Here is a 6,301-nt window from a genome sequence, read left to right on the forward strand (position 1 = left end):
CTCTCACACACACACTCTCTCTCTCACACACACACACACACACACACACACACACACACACACACACACGTCCAGCTGTCCAGTCCCGTGTATCTGTATCTGACAGGTGGTACGAGCAAAGGTCAAAGTGCATCTGTGTTCAAGTGTCAGTGAAGATACTTTACCAAACCACACAATGCTCATGACTTCAACTAGTTAAACAATTAGTTACACTAGGAATTGGGTATTATCTTTACATAGTTAACTAACACATGATATCATATAATTTTTGCAATCCAATCAATATTAATCTGGCACAAAACATTGAGGATCTTAATAAGGATGACAGAATTACACTTAAACAGATACATTTACACTAAACACAATTGTGACCCAGGACCACAAAACCAGTCATAAGGGTCAATTTTTGGAAATTGAGATTTATACATCATCTGAAAGCTGAATAAATAAGCTTCTCATTGGTGTATGGTTTGTTAGTATAGAACAATATTTGGTCGAGATACAACTATTTGAAAATCTGGAATCTGAGGGTGCAAAAAAATCTAAATATTGAGAAAATCATCTTTAAAGTTGTTCAAATGAAGTTCTTAGCAATGCATATTACTAATCAAAAATTAAGTTGTAATATATTTACAGTAGGACATTTACAAAATATCTTCATGGAACATGATCTTTACTTAATATCCTAATGATTTTGGGCATAAAAGAAAAATCAATAATTTTGACCCATACAATGTATTGTTGGCTATTGCTACAAATATACCCCAGCGACTTAAGACTGCTTTTGTGCTCCAGGGACACAATTAATAAAACCAGAAAACATTCTAAAAGATAGAAATTAATTGAAAACTAATTAAATTGATAAGAGCATTATCTTTACATATTTAATAGTCAATCGGTATTTATCATATTTGACTGAACAATTTTATATTTTGGCTTTTTAGAATTCTTTTCCTTCGATGGAATGGTGCAAAACTTGGTAAAGGTTTTGGTACTTACTATGTGAACACACACACACACACTGGTTTTAGTTTAACTTTAGTGAGCGGCGAAATCTCTTTGCAGTATTAAAATATGCTGAACTTCATGCAATGGCATGAATGGATATTAAAGCCTTGATACGAGGGGTTCCCATCCACTCCAGAATAATCCCAGCCCTAAACGAGTGCTAATCCCCCTCTCCAGAGCCCTTTCACCTCGCTCCCTCACTTCTGCGCTCTTTATCCTCGACTGAGGCCTTGTGTCGCTCGATCGGAACGGTCAACAAGGCCTGCTCTTCATGGCGGGTCATTGTCCACGTGAATGGACAGATCTGGGTGGTGACCGTCGCTGGGTTAAGAGTGCAAACAGTCTCACACACATCAAAGCTCAGCAAACATCTCCGTCTAAAGCACATCCTTCTGGCTTTCAAAAGAGCAACAGTCGCAGACTTTGATCACGCTATCGGAGCGTCTGTCCCGCCACGACACCCAACAAAACCACCCAAAAGACCCAAGACATCTCTGACAAAGTGATGGGATTTGCTACAAGATTCATGTGCAGTTCATAAATTACATGAATTTTAGGATTTTGGGTTAAATGTGCACATAAAATGGGCTCTAAAATCACTAGAAACAAACTAAGTTTTAGATTAACCCTCATCATGCATTCATAATCTGTAGACTATTTTCGCATTCTGGGTCAGTCTGGACCCAAAGAGTCATTTTTAATATTATTATTAAGTCTTAACTTGATATTTTTCAACTAAAACCATGTTGTATCTGATCAGCACCTTCTCAAAAATGTGAAAAAAATCAGCTGTTTCAACATGAATTATTTAACAAATCACGCACTATGGTATTGTTTCAACCAGATATCGTTTTGATGTGTTAGCAAACGCCTTAGTCTTGTATTGTGATAGTTCAGCAAAATCATCTGCTGAAGTCTATTGCAGATATAGATATTCATACATGCATGTAACTACAGTTGCAGACGCACAGTAAACTTGCTCTCGAGTGTTCACAGACCGGCTTTGACCATTCCAATATGGTGGACAGCTTGCATATAGCGGCCTATAGAAATAGCCACTAATGAAGCATACATACATACATACATACATATATATATACATATATACATACATACATATATATATATATATATATACACATTATATATGTTATTATTGCACTTACCCCTTTTAAAATAAAAAAGTGAGAAAATATTTGACATTATAAATTACACATGAATCTCACCAAAAAACAAACGATGCAAAATACTTTTTTTTTCAATATTGATGGGAAATGTTATTTAAATATATCATTGTATGAAATTTATATGAACATATAAACTGAGAATAAATCCGATTGGAGTGAATGGAAATTATTTAAATTCCTTTGAATTTATAACTCACAATTGCTCAAATTGATGTCCAAAATTTACGAAAACTAAGTGCAAATTTATGAAACCTACATATTTATTTCTAACAAAAAAGGCATAAATATTACTCCGAAAAGTTTTTAAACTAAAATAAATTTTATAAGTTTCAGATGAAAAAAGCGATACATTTTTTTCACATTGCAATGGTCCATCAATAGTGGACCATATTCATGTTCATCAAAAAAATTTCAGTCCAAAGAGTCTTTGAGATATGAAGAAAAGGTTAAATTTATTTTACAAAAGTTTTGTGACATTAATGTAACTTCATAGATAATTTGATAAAAGTGTTGTTGGCACTAATGGTGCTCCATACATACTCGGGTCCAAAATGACCCGAAAACGAAACACTGGTTTGCAGTTAACTTAAAAAGTACTGCAGTTTGACAAATTAATAAAAAAAAAAGTTTAATTATATCAGAAATTCACAGTCCTGAGAAAAAACAGAACCTTTACTAGCAGCTCGCAACTAAACCACAACCAGAACTAACCCAGATCTCAACTGACGTTTGACTATGAGTGTAAAGCCCGAGTCAAAAAGACGCTCAAGAATACACTAAAAGAGATTGTGTGAATGTCATCTACATCACATCTAAGTCATGAAACAGACAATACAGTTGTATATTTCATTTTCTCTCTGCCATGCAAACAAAACGACAATAAACCTGCTTTAACTTTGACTTCCTAGTAAGTCAAAAAACTACAAGTATTCAAAATAAACCTCTGAATCCTGGAAATTACATAAAACCAGCCAAAACATTGATTTTGTGTGATTTTGAGAAAGATCCTGCCAGTTCTTAAAGCAGATTTAGGACCCTATGAATTCTGTGGTGCAGAAAAAAACACAATGGAATTCAGTCATAAAAATGGAATTTAATGTATAAGCCAGAATGTCACAGAATTTGGGAAATTTTGGATGAATGAATCAAATAAATGTTTGGCTTAACTTGAAGAAATTGTGATAGATATATTACTAACTGTACAGAAGAATGCATTTCTCAAAGCAAAGATAACAATAAACAAAAATTATAAAAACTTTTTTAGGGGAATATCGCACAATTTTTCTTCCACATTTTAATTTTAACAAAATAAACAATTGTGCATTTAATCATAAATAAATTATTATTATTTAATCAAACTGTTAAAATGAAATCCAGAAATATTAAAATGAGAAGAAAAATGGAATTTGGAGGAAAAAAATGAATTTCATATGGCCCTAAAAATGTTATTTTTTCTTCATGTTTCATGATTTCAGTTAATTAGACATGCTTTTTGATTACTAACATTTAACCCTCTACCGCACGCATTATGATAGACCTATAGAAAAAAATATTTGAATCTTTTTCTTTTCTAAGAATGGCTTAACTTGAAGTGCTGTAAAAAAAAATTTGGAAAAAAATATTATGTTAAGGTACTTTATGATATGTTGCCATACGGCAACAGCATACAATAGTGGATCTAACTTAGAATAAGTGTAAGCTTACTTATAATTAATATTTTTCCTCAGAAATGTTGTTTGTGTTGATTCAATTGGTGCTATTATAAGCTTTAACACAGTACTTACTAATTGACACCTTATACATACTTTCCAACAACTTGTGCTTTTATTTATTCTATTCTTTTTTTGCTGAATAATGATTTATAATTGTTTTAATTTCATTACATTTTTCATGAATATTATTTAAACTGCAAATTTATACAGTTAAAACAAATATAATACTGTATATAATGTATCATAAAACACTGACATAAAACCAAAAACATTGCAGTTCATGAAAATTCAGCATTATGCAATCTCTTGAGAGGAAGACTATGAACATGAGCCCTCACACCTGACACGGACTGGTCCTTGTTTGTTACTGACGTTTTAGTTTGCTTTCAGCAACTACCGACAAGAGACGGCAGTCTGTCAGAAATCTCGCCACAGAAAAAAAAATGCATGTCATGTGACTTAATCAAAGCACATCATTGGCTAAACTAAGGTCTTCTCTTTCCAACAAAAAAACGAGAATGTTCTCTTAAAGAGACAGTGGCAAGGAAATGAACACAAAGAGTATGTTGCCATATGGCTACACCATGCGGTTGAGGGTTAATGATCCATTAAAAAGAAATCCGGAAAAAAAGTTCAAATGGAAAAAAACAGAATTAAAACAGAATAAAACAGAATTTAGAGAAAGTGAATGAATGAATGAATAAAACAGATCTCATATGGCCCCAAAAATGTCATGTTTGTTCAACTTTTAATAAAACTGATGTTAAACTGTGTAAGTTTCATTATTTCAATTAATCGGACATGGGTTTTGATCACTAAAATGTAATTTATCCATTAAAATGGAATTTGGTAAAAAAAATAAAACAGATTTCATAGGGCGCAGCACATTCGATCTTGCCTTCTGAGACTTAAAACCTACATTCAGAACCAGACCAAACAACTAAACCACATCTTTACCGACATCTACACGTATTGAGATGTGCTCATCGATCCATCAAATACACAGACTGAGAGATGAAGGTCGTTTACGCATCACAGTCAGCACTGAAATATGAGCCCGTGTGGGCGGAGCCTCGCTCCCCCTGCAGCTCTGATTGGCCACCAGGGGATTTGAATGACAGGAAGACACAGGACTGTGAGTTATGCCACTCATAACAGAGAGAGAGAGACACACACACAGAGAGAAAGTGAGGCGTCTGTGATAAATGATAATATTTTCAATAGAGACACTGATAGAAACACCATTAATCAATTTCCAGTGAGTGAGAGAGTGACGGTTTCAACAGTTTAGGCGTCTGTTTTTATCAAAATCACTTGAAAAGAGACGTGATGTATTATTACACACACACACACACACACACACACAACACACACTGCAGTGAATCTTCTGGATTCACGGATATCTGGATGAACTACTGCATTAACACTTGATGCAGAGATTTTAATATTACCTTATTTTTGAGTAATTATTGGATCAGACTGACAAATGTTTTAAAAATGTAATTGAAAAGAAACATAACCATATTTATTTGAGGCAATAACTGGATGCCACTTACTGAATTAAACAAGCAATGAAGCCTTTTTTTGCATTGTGACATTACTTTCAAGACTTATTAAAAAAACCTACTGTGAAGCAAAATATATATACACACATATATAATACATATATATACAGTATATACACATATATATATATATATATATATATATATATATACATACATACATATACACACAAACACAGATTTTATTAATATATTATAGAATATATTATTTATATTATAAAATATACTGTCTTTATGCTGATTTAAAAAATATTATGGTACTTTTACTGTATATTAATGAGAATAATTGAGAATTCCAATCATAAAAAACATAAATTCCTTAATATCTGTACATATTATAGAATTATCTGCTTTAGAATAAAAAATAATGTTAAAGTGTCAAAAAAAAGGGATTGTTCACTCAAAAATGATCACTCTGCCATCATTTACTTCTCTCATATCACTTATCTCATGTATGAGTTTCTTTATTTTGATATTTTGAAGAACATTAAGGGCCAAACAACATTAGACCCCATTGACATTTTGTGAAGAAAATAAATCATACAGATTTGGGACGACATGAACTTCATATTTAGTTTTAGTTTTGACTTGGTTCTTCTCTTCTCTACGCAGCTAGTTTCTAGTTAAACTGTAAGTAACCAGTACTCTCCTCTATGTTCGGGGTGTGTGTGTGTGTGTCTGTGTGAGTGTGTGTGTGTGTGTGTTTGTGAGTGTGTGTGTTTGTGAGTGTGTGTGTGTGTGTGAGAGAGTGAGTGAGAGTGAGTGAGTGAGTGAGTTTGTGTGTGTGTGAGTGTGAGTGTGTGTGTGTGTGTGTGTGAGAGAGTGAGTG

General features: G+C 33.0%; 1 protein-coding gene across 1 annotated transcript in view; it reads right to left on the reverse strand.

Moving 5' to 3' along the window:
- The window catches only part of LOC107679438 (caseinolytic peptidase B protein homolog), a 65,047-nt gene that overhangs the window by 54,671 nt on the left and 4,075 nt on the right, over nt 1-6,301 (reverse strand).

The sequence above is a fragment of the Sinocyclocheilus anshuiensis genome, unplaced genomic scaffold, assembly GCF_001515605.1.
Source record: "Sinocyclocheilus anshuiensis isolate Anshui unplaced genomic scaffold, SAMN03320099.WGS_v1.1 scaffold1101, whole genome shotgun sequence".
Taxonomy (NCBI): Eukaryota; Metazoa; Chordata; class Actinopteri; order Cypriniformes; family Cyprinidae; genus Sinocyclocheilus; species Sinocyclocheilus anshuiensis.